Here is a 12,137-nt window from a genome sequence, read left to right on the forward strand (position 1 = left end):
AGTGGTTGAATTAGGTTGCTAATAACATATTAACACTTTCTTCCTCTTTTAGATGATGCTGGGTCAATGCTTTGACCTCTCTGAGCCCCATTTTTCTCATCTGCAAAATACCATCTGCCTTATAGGAGCGTGGTGAGAGGGAAATGAGCTAATATGCCAATACTTGGAATTATGGTTGACTCAGAGTTATTACAGTAATTAATAATAATAATTAATATTTTTGCTTCAAAAAGGTGCTCAAATGTGTTTCCCAAATGGCCCTTGATTCTAGGTTTTACTCGACAAGACTAACCACCAAAAATAGTCTTCCCTCAGCAGCGTTCTCTGTATTCGCGTAGTTGCATTTTTAATTTATTCGTGGTACACACAGTCACCACAAGGACACCAGCCTGGCAGAGTGAGAGGAGAGGATGCAGAGGGCTGGGCCCTGTCTGGGCACTCCCTCCCGCCCCTCCTCCCAAGGGGCTGCTCACTCAATGACAAGCAAGCCAAGAAGAGGCCAGCGCTGCACAGGAAGCCTTGCTGGAGGTAACAAGAGGCCACAGGCTCAGTCACCGGTGGGTCTCAATTTCAGATGTAAATAATACATCCTGCCCGCTCCGTGGGCTCTTGGGCTGCGCAGGGTGTGTGTAAACAGGGCTTTGAAAGCGGGCGGCTTTCTGGTAGGCGACGGCAGATCTTCCGAGGCTCGTTTTGCTATTTTATTCCTTAAAATTTTTATCAGTGTCTATCGATTTCGCAAAGTGATATTTTGTGACCTCTTTGCTGCAGCATCTCATGCGCTTTACTGCTGTCGGCCTTCATTGTTCCCTCCAGCTCTTGTGGATTCCTCATCCCTGCCTTTGCCGCGAGCTGACAAGAAACCTCTTGTCAGGCCTCATCCGGTGCCCTACCACGTGGACTAGCCACAGAGGACTGTTTGAAGTCAGCAGCAGCAGGAGATGCCTGGAACACCAGGGTGACAAGCTTCCTCTTCCCGTGGCTTCCTGTCTGCATTTTGCACAGGGGTCCCACTGACCAGTGTGGAAAGCCCTCTGATCCAGAGCGGTGGGCAAGTCGTAAGATGCCATCTGCTGACTGAAGGCCTCTTCGGCTAGTTCGCTCCAAGTCTACACACATTATGTAAGAACAAGAGCTTCTAACCTTTAAACAGAGAACAGTGGATAAGATTCTACTAAGTTCCCTAGCACCCATCAGTCATCCTGTGCTGAGCTGTCCCCGTGTGAGAATCCTGGTTCTGCATTGGAAAGACTGCTGGCTCCATGCTGGTCTTCTTCCTGCTCCTCTGTGTTCCTGAGGAAGAAAGACTATCATGTAAATGCACCTATGAACATATGCATGTGTGCATGTGTGTACATGTGTGTGTTCATGTGTGTATGTGCATGTGTGTGAATGTATACATGTGTGGTCATACAGATGAGTGTGTGCATGTGTGTACATGTATATGCATGTGCATGTATGTGCATTCATGTGTGCAAGCACACGTGTGCCAGTGCTTAATTCTTGGTGACCCTACCCATATCCACCCATGCATGGGTTCAATTATTTTTTAATGTTAGTTCTGGGGTTCAGACTCAAGTCCTCATCCTTAAAAGTAGATCAATGTGGGGCTGGGGATTTAGCTCAGTGGTAGAGTGCTTACCTAGGAAGCGCAAGGCCCTGGGTTCGGTCCCCAGCTCCGAAAAAAAGAACCAAAAAAAAAAAAAAAGTAGATCAATGTACGAATCTCACAAAGAATTGACACAATTCAGAAAAGTGTCCCTTAGTGCAAATGGTGCAGGTCTCATCTCTTTCCCAGGTGTTTGCAGAATAAACACCTCCTTATCTCTCAGAACATGGACTTGATTTTCATTGTCACCCGGCTCACCCAGGGCTAGCAGGTGGCTTTTTCTGATAAGAGTGGTATTTGTCTGTGAAGAAAGAGTTTCTGAAGAGAGTGGCGGATGTTCTAGGAGAGACAGAAAGGAGGGATCTAAGGTGACAGGGCAGCTTCACAGATGTGAAGGCTGCTACATCTTCAAAGGAATAGCTCATTAATGTGGAATGATGCTTCTTCCTGCCTCCTTCTTGATTTCTCCAGCTACTGGCTCTTCAATTCTGCTTCTGGATGGTTCTATAGAAAGCCCAGGCTATCCATGGATCTGAATGACAGACAGAACTAAGTCTCCTTTCTCCAAACTGCTGTTCTCTGTATGTGCATGTTTCACTTCTAGTGCCAGAAAGACAGTTTTATGTATGTACGCGTGTGCATGCACACATGCGAGCACATGTGTGGCACATGTTTACATGTGTGTGAGTTTGCCAGCTTATGTGTGCTCATGTTTATGGAGGGAGAGGGAGGACGATGTTGAATACCTTCCTCAATTACTTCCCACCTTATTTTGTGAGAGGTTTTTCAGTGAACATGGAGCAGTGAGGTCGGCCAGGCAACCAATGAACTTCAAGGATCTGCCTGTCTATGGCTCCCCAGTGCCATGAAAACCAGCTTTTTATATGAATGCTGAGGGTCTGAACTTGGGACCTCATGCTTGCATAGCATGTACTTGACACACTGAACCATATCCTCCACACTGTCTTAAAGAATCAGGGTTTCCATCCTCTCTTCTGAAACGGATGTAGAAAAGACCAGTGGGAAGTGTCTTTTGTTTGCTTGAACTCAGGGAGAGAGATTTTTTATGGTCCTCTCTTCCCAAAATCACCACTGATGGCATCATCTTTGCATTGAGCAACATTCCTAGCAAAAGACCCTTTGTTGTAAAAGCAAAGTGAGCCCTGGGATGGCAAATGAAGTTGATTGTGTGTAGTGCTCACTGCATTCTGGGTATCTTGTGTGCAGTGCTCACTGCATTCTGGGCATTGTGTGGGTGGTGCTCACTGCGTTTGGGGCACCGTGTGTCCAGTCCTCACTGCATTTGGGGAATCATGTATATGGTGCTCACTGCATTCTGGGTTCTGTGCTGAGTTCTACCCATCATTCACTTGTATGTGCATTTGGTATTGCTCTATCCATGGACCCCTTGTCTGAGTGCTCACATTGTTCTTTTTGTTCCTGTTCCTGTGATAAAAATACCTGGACAAAAGCAAGTTATTGGAGAGATGTTTCATTTGGTTTACAGTTCCAAGTTATAGTCATCGTGGGAAATCAAAGTTTCAGGAACTTGAGGCAGGAGGTCACATCACATCCACAGTAAAGAGCAGGGGACAGCAGATTCATGTGTTCACACTCAGCTTTCATTGTCCACTGTTTAAAAATTACATTGATTTGTGTGTGTGTGTGTGTGTGTGTGTGTGTGTGTATGTGTGTGTGTGTGTGTGTGTGTGTGTGTGTGACATGTGGCATAGTACATGTATGTATGTGGATGTCAAAGGACAATTTTTTGGGAGGTATCTCTTTCTTCCATGTAGCTCAAGTTCAGACAAGCACCTTTGCCAGCAACTATGCCATCTTGTAGACTCCTCCTTCACTCTTTTTTTTTCTTTTTCTGTTTTTCAGAGCTGGGGACCGAACCCAGGGCCTGGTGTTTTCTAGGCAAGCGCTCTACCACTGAGCTAAATCCCCAACCCCTCCTCCTTCACTCTTATATAGTTCAGAATCTTGTGCCTAGGGAATGCTGCCACCCACAGTGGTCACGTCTTCTCCTCTTAATCAACATAGTTAAGATAATCCTCCACGGATATGCAATGGGCCAACCTGACCTAGACGATCTCTCCTGACACTCTCTTCCCAGGTAACTCTGTGTCCAGTTGACTGTTTCTACTAACCATCCCACCAGGTACTGCACTGTGACAGCAGCTGGAGGAATAACATTAGTAAGATAGTAACAGTTTCTTGCCCATAGACTGTCACCTGGTAAAAGGCAGAAACAAAATCAAACAAACATTACATGTTAGCAAAGCAAGTACAAGGCCCTCTGGAGACTCCCAGCTTTCAGCTGCATGGTCATGGTGGATCCATAATCCTTGCAGTGGTCTGGAGCTTGTACCTGACCTTTAGATGAAGAAACTGAAGGGTAGAACCAACCTCCAGAGTGGGAAGGTAATGACGGTTGGCTAGCTAAACTCTTCATTTTCCAAGCCTCTCTTTGGATTAGAATCTCTATCCTAAGATTCCAGATGAATTTTAGATTTGAAGACCTTTGACTTATCTTAGGGGTTCCTTTCCAGAACCTGCTGGATATGTCAGAGAGCAGCCTCAGACCAAAGGTGGTATTTTGTATGGATAGCTAGCCCACTGTCTAAAAGTAAATGGCCCACGTCTAAGTATGGTGGTTATTTTTTAATTGTTAACTTGACACAATGTAGAACACCTGGGAAGAGTCTCAGTGAGGGATTTTCTAGAGCAGATCGGTCCATGGTTGTGTCTGTGGGGTGTGGGAGTGTGGTAGGAAGACCTTCTACTGTGGGTGGCGCTGCTCCTTGAGCAGGGGATGTTAGATGGTAAAACCATGACAGTCTTCTGAGCACTGGCATGTGCGTAAAGTCACTGTTTTCTGCTGGGGATTAAGGATGTGCAGTGACTAGCTGTGTTTCAAGTTTCTGGTGATGCAAGAAGTTAGGAAGCACAATGGGTTCATCTGTTGTCACCAGTCACCAGGCAACAAGCTGTCAGCTCAGCAGCTGACACCTGGAAAGTCACTGGGGTGCCATCCTGCCTGCCTGGGAGGGGTTAACTCCTGGCCTTCTGACACCTGGACTGCCTGGTAGTGATGAACTGACCTGGAACTGTGAGCCAGGTAAACCCTTCCTTTCTGGCTTGGTTTTGTCAGAGTCTTTTGTCACAGCCACAGGAAATCAAACTCAGACACTCAGCGTCTCTGGACTTCATGCGGGCCATAAAACAATCTCAGAACAATCTCAGATGAAGAAGAGATAAAAATACAAACTGTAAAGTGAGTAACTGTGCTCTCCATGTGAGTTAACCCCTGACATAGAAACTAGTTATAAGGAGGTAGAGTTCATCTGACTTGTGGTTTCAGAAGTCAAGTTTGGCTGGATCCTCTGCTCAGCCTGAAGTGAGGCAGAGCCTCCTGGCAGCGGGAGTGTACTCAGAGACTGCTCACTCCATGGCAGTCAGAACCAGACTGAGAGCAAGGACCAGAGGCGAAGGGCTGGAGAGATGGCTCAGTTGGGAAGGTGCTTGCTGCACACGCGTGAGGACTGAGTTTAGAGCCTCAGGACTCAGCCAGGGGTGGGGATGATGGCCTGTGCCAGAGGGGTGGAAACAGGAGGTTTTGGACTTGCTGACTACCAAGTGTAGCCTGAACGGTGAGCTTCTGGTTCAACAAGAGACCCTGTCTGAAAAAATAAGGTAGAGAGTGGCTGAGAAAAGACACTGGACCTCTGGCATGTTCATGGATGCCCATATGATTGAGTGCACATGTACACACATACAAACACACACACACAAACACACACATACACCACACACATATACATATACCACATGCACAAACATACACATACACACACACACATATACCACCTACATACAGACATACATACCACACAGACACACAAACATACCCATAGATAGACACACATATATCACACACACAAACCATACACACATACACATATGCCATGTGCACAAACATATGCACACATACACACACACAAACACATATATACCACACACAAACCACACATACAGACACATATACCACATGCACAAACCTACCCACACATACACACACACAAACACACACATATACCACCTACATAGAAACATACATACTACACAGACACACAAACATACCCACAGATACACACACAAACACACACATATATTACACACAAACACACACAAATACCACACACACATATACCACACACAGACACATATACCATACACATAACACACACACACACACACACATACACACACACACACACTTTCTAGGACCCCCCCCCAATTTCTCAGTGCCATCAAGTGACAAGTGACTGAAACTGTTTATGAGGTCAGAGTCTCTGGGATCCAATTGCTTCTTCAATAGGTCTTTAAGGCATGGGCCTCTGGGAGGGGAGGACATTCCACATCCCCAGTACTATTCAGTCCTAGTGGCAGGGCTGGAAGGCTCTGCATTTCTGAGGTAACTAAAGGCCTCCAAATGCAGCCTTCTTCCATTGACCCGGCCCTCAGTTTCTCCACTGAAGGATGGAGAATAAATTGTGTGCACCTCAGAGTGTCTGGTGTGAGTGCTAGGGCCATCCAGAGTAAGTTTGTGTGTGTGTGTATGTGGTATGTGGTGTGTGTGTGTGTGTGTTATATGTGTGAATGTCTGTGGTATTTGTGTGTGTGTGTATGTGGTATATATGTGTTGTGTGTATGTGGTATATATATATGTGTGTGTTTGTGTGTGTCATATGTGTGTGTGTATGCTATGTTATTTGTGTGTGTTTGTGTGTGGTATATGTGTTCGTGTGTGTGGTATTGTGTGTAACTGACCTTCCAGAGAGTGGACTCCATCACCGGGGCATTGAGGGCCTACCTGTTTACAAGAACGAGGGTCACTTACTTGCCCCCATATGTGATATAAATGGCCTCAGCCTTGCCTCTCTGCCACAACAGGGGAAGTTTCACCAATGTGGGTCAAAGGGAGGGAGAACCCCTCTCTACTCTGCCACCCAACTGAAAGCTCCTGCCCAGGTTGGAAAAGGACAGCCTATCTGTGGAAGGGTGCTGACACACATAGGCAGGGTGTCCCTGGTAGAACAGGAATGCAGGGCCCTGGGATAGTGGCCTCCCTGTCCATGACACTTAGCACCCAGCATTCATACCAGGTACTCTGAGCTGCAACCAATTTATTCTCCGACTCTGTCTCAATGACCCTTCTCCTGTTCCACTAGATAGCTGTGTTTAATGGTTCAGAAAACTGCTGTGGGCCTGAGAAACCTTCCCTACAGAGTCATTGTAATTAGGATAATGGCTTCCCTGGGAGAACCATTTTCCAGGCCTCACAGAATCTCTGATGGGTCTCTGGGACTTTTAGCTACAGGCTGCCCCTACCCAGCTTCTTGATTCAGAAGCCAGGAATATCTTGCTGGCAGTTGCTTGAGGCTCTTGGAAAAGAGTGAGAGTCAGGCAAGTAACACTTCCTCTGTGTCCCACAACCAAGCCCAGGTCAGCAGTGGAAGAAGGTATGGTCTGTTCTAGTCATTGCTACCACATCATCACCACTTTCACCATCCCAGCTGGCACTCCACAGACACCATCCACTCCTCATCTTGTTAATTGCTCCAACACGTGTTGACGCTCATTTTCCACATGCTGGGCCGGTGCTTTAACTATGATGTGTTGGGGGTGTCCCAGTGTCTCCTCTGGCACAGAAGCCAGAGACCAAAGAAGCATTGAAGTGCCAAGCAGTAACACGGAGGAAGTTAAAGTGAGACTGTAGGCATCAGATCTGTTCCTTTAACAAAATGCCCAAGCGAGAGACACTCTACAGGGCTGTTTGTAGGTCACTGGGTCCTGATCTTTCTACTAGAGTAGTGGTTCTTAACTAGAGTCGGTTTTGCTCTCCCGTGAGGCATCTGCCAATCCAGAGACATCACTCACCATTTTGTAAGTCAGCAAACCCAGAAACAAGCAGAACACTCCTGCCTCTGGAGGTCAGGGAGAGTCAGGAAGGAGAGGCCAGATGTGGAGGGTAGCAGCCTCAGCCCTGCACCCCGTCACCAGCTCCCTGGCTGTAGGAGGCTCTGTATGTTTTGGTCCTGCTTGTATATCAGTCCCTGGTTTCCCTAGGAAACTGAGCTTCTTCATGAAGCCCTGAACAGAGTAGTGTGGGAGTTTAATAATTTAGGGTGTTGGCGGTGTATCATTTAATGCCTTCCCTCTCCCGCAGTCCCCACAATCCATAGGCCCCACCCACCTTCTCTGAAAGGAGTCCGTATCAGGGCTGAGGACTCCAGTCTTCCTAATGTTTGCTCCATGTCCCTAGCGCATTTGTCTTTGTGCAAAAGCAATGGCCCACTAAACTGTAGGCTAACAAGAACCCGCATTGTTCTGAGAACATGGAAGACACGGCCTTAATGAAAATAAGCCACATTAGCTTGCTTGGGATGGGAGCTTCTTCAGAGCTTCTTCAGAGATTTTACTGTGCAGCTAGGGCTGAGGGCCACTGAATTGCAGCGGTATTCAACTGGTAAAGAATTGTGCAGTCTTGTACATATTTCAGGCCAGAGAAAGGTTCGGTGTCTTCTGCTATTCCAGTTAGCCTCTTCCTCTGTTCTACCGACACATCCTTTTCCACTTGACCTGTGGCAGAGAGCATTACCCAGCACGGGCCTCTTAACTTTCCTGTGCCTCAATTTCCAAATCTGCAAAATGGGAAAATGAATTATACCTTCGTCACTGCCCAAGTGAACAGGGTGTAGGCACAACCCCACCTTGCACAAATCTTTCTTATGAGAATCCCTGCCATGCCTCGCGTCCCCCCAGCCCCAAACACACCTCCTGTCTCCCTCTCTCTCCCCTCTCTCCTCTCGAGGGGAGGGAGCGTCGTGTGGTCTTCCGGAGGTCACTGAGGTCTGGGAAACGCGGGACTCTGCGGTTTGGCTCGCACCGGGAGTAAATTCAAAGTTAACTTCGAGACCGTCCCCTGGGAGGGCCAGAGCGCACAGCCAGCCCAGGCCCGGGAGGATCTGCGCAAATGCTGGTGCCAGGGAAGATGCTCTGGCCAGCACACTCGGGAGGCGGGACCTTGGCAGCCGGTTCCTGCTGCTTCTCCATAGCGTAGCTCGCAGAGCTGTGGTCCAGGGGCCCAGACTCTGACTGACCGGCTGCTGCTGCGCTGCGGGAGTCAAGTGCACCTCCTCCTGCCGCCGCGCACCTATCAGAGTCCCTAAGCGCATTGCCGCGCGCTCCTCCCACTTGCAAATACCAGTCCAGCTTGCGGCTGCCCTGGCCTGGACAGAGCCTGCGGGCCGCCTGCGTCCCCTGTCCTGTCCCTTCTAAGCTCCAGCCGGACGACGGTAAGGGATTGCGGGGGTTGGGGGGGGGGGGAGGAGGCGAAGGCGCCGGGACTAGAAACAGCAGGGCAGGCTGGCATCCATGTGTTCTTCCTGTAAAATTAAGGCAGAGATGTCACAGAGCTTGATGCTAGCTTGGATTCACTGGCAGAGACTTGTATATACACCACACCGAAGGAAGTTGTGCTTCTGGGTGGGTAGCAGCGCACACACAAATGAGGGTTACACATCAGATGGACATAGCACGCGATTCAAAAGAACAGCCCGATCTAGAGAAAATAACATCAATCAAGTCAAATTCTAAAACCAACTCAGAAGCATCCTGCCGCTGCAGCAGCTCCTGCAGTGTGTGGGCCCAGAGCTGAGAACAAGAAAGGAAAAAGCCATCTTCTCAGCTAGGGGTGACAGTCAGGGGTGACAGCCAGGGGCTGACTTCCTGGGGTGCTCTTCTGGTCGTGGGAGTGCCTTGGGCTTGGTAATCGACATTTTCTCTGGCGGTGGGTTGGGGGTAGGGGTTAGCTGTGTTGTGTTGTGGTGTGTGTGTGTGTGTGTGTGTGTGTGTGTGTGTGTGCGCGCGCGTGCGTGTGTTTTAATGTGCTGGGGTCTGGGGATAGGTCTTGCTACAGTCAGTGTTGGGGTACCCAGTGGCTGTTTTTATTCATTTTATAAATGTAGGGAATCCTTAGTTGCATGGCTGAGTTACATGCATGTTTATTAAGCCCATTCTTGTACAGTGACGTTTTTTAGTTAAATCGCAACTTTTGGCAAGGAATTTAGCTTTAGTGGTTGAATTGGCCCCGGGCATGTGGGAGGCCCCAGTTCAATCTTCAGAACTGAATGAAACAAAACAAAAAACTGTCTGTCTGTCCACCACCATCCATCTAGTCTTGTATATGCCCTGCGAGTGTGTCCCATTTTTTCAGTGTTTCTTCTTAAAAAAAAAAAGTTTGAATAATATGCCCATTTGGCTTCAGAGAGATCATGTAAGGAATGGTTGTTTTGTGTTACCTTCAGTTTTTGTCTAATTAAAAAGAAAAAAGTCTGATGCTTGAGGGAGAAGCTTAGGACAGGGCTGAGAAGTGATCCTGTGGAGCAGATCCTTCCTTTTAGTTCCCTTTGCCCCTCCCCCAGCTTGACCTACACAGTTGTTCCTTTCTGAATGTCCCTCTCAACAGATGTCCCTTCCTTGTGGGTTTTAGGCAGGTGCTCTGAGTAAACCGTGGACATCTCTGAGACCGACGTTATGAGCCAGATGTCCCAGCATGCTGGTTAAGTCTTTCGGCCGGGCTCTCCTTCAGTTTTCAAGCGTTAGTTACAGGCAGTGGACAGGGCAGGTTCAGAGGGTCCTAAAAGAGCTTCCAGACAGCAGTCTCTGCTTTTCTGGACATGGCCTTGTCCTTGGGTTCTGAGCTCAGGAACTTGCCATCTGTTCTGTAAGCTCGTTTAACTAGGCACCTGATCCCATTTCTCCTGGATTTCCCATCAGGACTAGATCTGATCAACTGAGCGTCCATCCACAGCTCCAGTGGCCTTGAATAGCTGCCTGCTGCTGGGCACCCTCTGCCCCTAGATAAGTAAGTTAAGGTGTGATCCTTCCTTAGTCCTGACAGAACTTAAGCCACTACACCCTCTCACCTGACTATAAGTATCAGTTGTCAGGAGCTCATGGCATTGGCTTCACCCTGGGTTGGGTGAACAGTGTGTGTGTGTGTGTGTGTGTGTGTGTGTGTGTGTGTGTGTGTGTGTGTGTGTTGGGGTTGTGGGTGAGGAGGAGTTAAGGAGTGAACTTTTCTCCTGCACACGATTGCTTGTCTCTGCTTACTACCCTGCCATCAGGGAAACACATGATTGACAAAGATCTTTCCATTCTCCCAATTTCAGCCTACCCTCTGGCTAGGCTTGGGTATTTCACTCTATCGGGCTTTGTGACTGGCCTCCAGTGGGTTTAAACAACACTTTTCTTTGCCTGAGTCAAGCTATACAGTGAAAGGGTGGGTAAGAGAGAAGATAGAGATTCGGGGGGTGGGAGGCAACATGGCTCTCCATTTAAAACCAGGCTCAGGAGATAATGTCACCAGACTGAACCCCTAAACAATTGATGACCAGCTGTCTTGCCAGTGCACAGCTTTCAAAGATTAAACCCTGAACACTGAAAATCACAGCCTTTGGGTGCCAACTATTACATTAGTTCATTTCCTCAACTCTCCAGCTAAGGGAGGGCTGGGTGGTAATGTTCTAGACAAGTTCTATCTGGTCTAGATGCCATGCTGACAATTATAATGACCCACACTCCTTATGATTTCAATATAGCAATAAAAACACACCTGTCGGGGCCGAGAGAGACCTGAACATGTCCAAATTAGGGAGGGAAAGAGGAAGCACCCAGGTTCTCGGAAATCTGCCCTACTCCTATGATAAACTCGGATGCCACCGTGTGTGTCACACCCCTTATAACAGTCTGAGTAGCCATCCAGAGTGTACACCTGCTCTGGGACAGGGCAAGACTGCTGTGGTGTGTAAGCTGATCTGCGTTAGTCATTGGGCATCTTCTGAAATTTCCTGCTGGCTTCCAGACCAGGTTAGCCATTTGTAAGCTGTACCTGCGGATTCGGCTACGGATGGGGAAACTGCTGAGCTTTTGACAAAATTGCATAAAGCGAGGGCACGACTGCTCCAACCTACAGCCGGAGGGGAGGTTTCTATTGTAGATACGAGGGGCAGTATGGCCAGAGGTGTCTGGGAGAGCCTGGAGCAGGGAGAGAAAGCAGTAGACTACACACCAGTAAGCTGAACTGGGCCATGAGAGGAGCGAGGGGGAGAGGGAAGGGCGAGCAGGAGAGGAAGAGAGGGAGAAAGAGGAAGACAGGAGAGAGCAAAAGGAGAGGCTAAGAGGGGTTATGGCCGGAAATGCCAGGGTTATATGGGAATGAGAAGCTGGGGGAAGGGAATCCTATGAGAAGTTTAGGGTAGCAGCTCCCGTTGGAAGTTTAGGGTAACCACAGATACTGAGTGATCTTGGAGGCCAACTGGTGCTTTGGTATTGCTCATAGGCATCCCAGATAGACATTTGTTTGTTTTGAGCCTGACAAAAATAACATTTGGCTTAAAAACCAAGATCAAGAGTTTAGAAACATCAACCAGACTTTTTAAAAAATTACTTTTATCTA

At 48.1% G+C, this 12,137-nt stretch overlaps 2 long non-coding RNA genes across 4 annotated transcripts; one reads left to right on the forward strand and one right to left on the reverse strand.

Moving 5' to 3' along the window:
- Nucleotides 1-324: 324 nt before the first annotated feature.
- Nucleotides 325-8,791, reverse strand: LOC148002559 (uncharacterized). Of its 3 annotated transcripts, none has more exons than XR_015633366.1 (3): nt 8,453-8,582; nt 7,872-8,319; nt 325-1,143 (listed from the first exon to the last, which is right to left on the reverse strand). It is a non-coding gene; the product is annotated as an uncharacterized LOC148002559 (long non-coding RNA). The 3 variants fall into 3 exon arrangements; XR_015633365.1 differs by having other exon boundaries at nt 325-1,293; XR_015633364.1 differs by lacking the exon at nt 325-1,143 and having other exon boundaries at nt 7,798-8,319; nt 8,453-8,791.
- On the forward strand, nt 395-3,084 carry LOC148002560 (uncharacterized). Its single transcript, XR_015633367.1, has 2 exons — nt 395-557; nt 817-3,084. It is a non-coding gene; the product is annotated as an uncharacterized LOC148002560 (long non-coding RNA).
- Nucleotides 8,792-12,137: the final 3,346 nt, after the last annotated feature.

This window comes from Rattus norvegicus, chromosome 11 (genome assembly GCF_021556685.1).
Source record: "Rattus norvegicus strain SHRSP/BbbUtx chromosome 11, alternate assembly SHRSP_T2T, whole genome shotgun sequence".
Classification (NCBI taxonomy): Eukaryota; Metazoa; Chordata; class Mammalia; order Rodentia; family Muridae; genus Rattus; species Rattus norvegicus.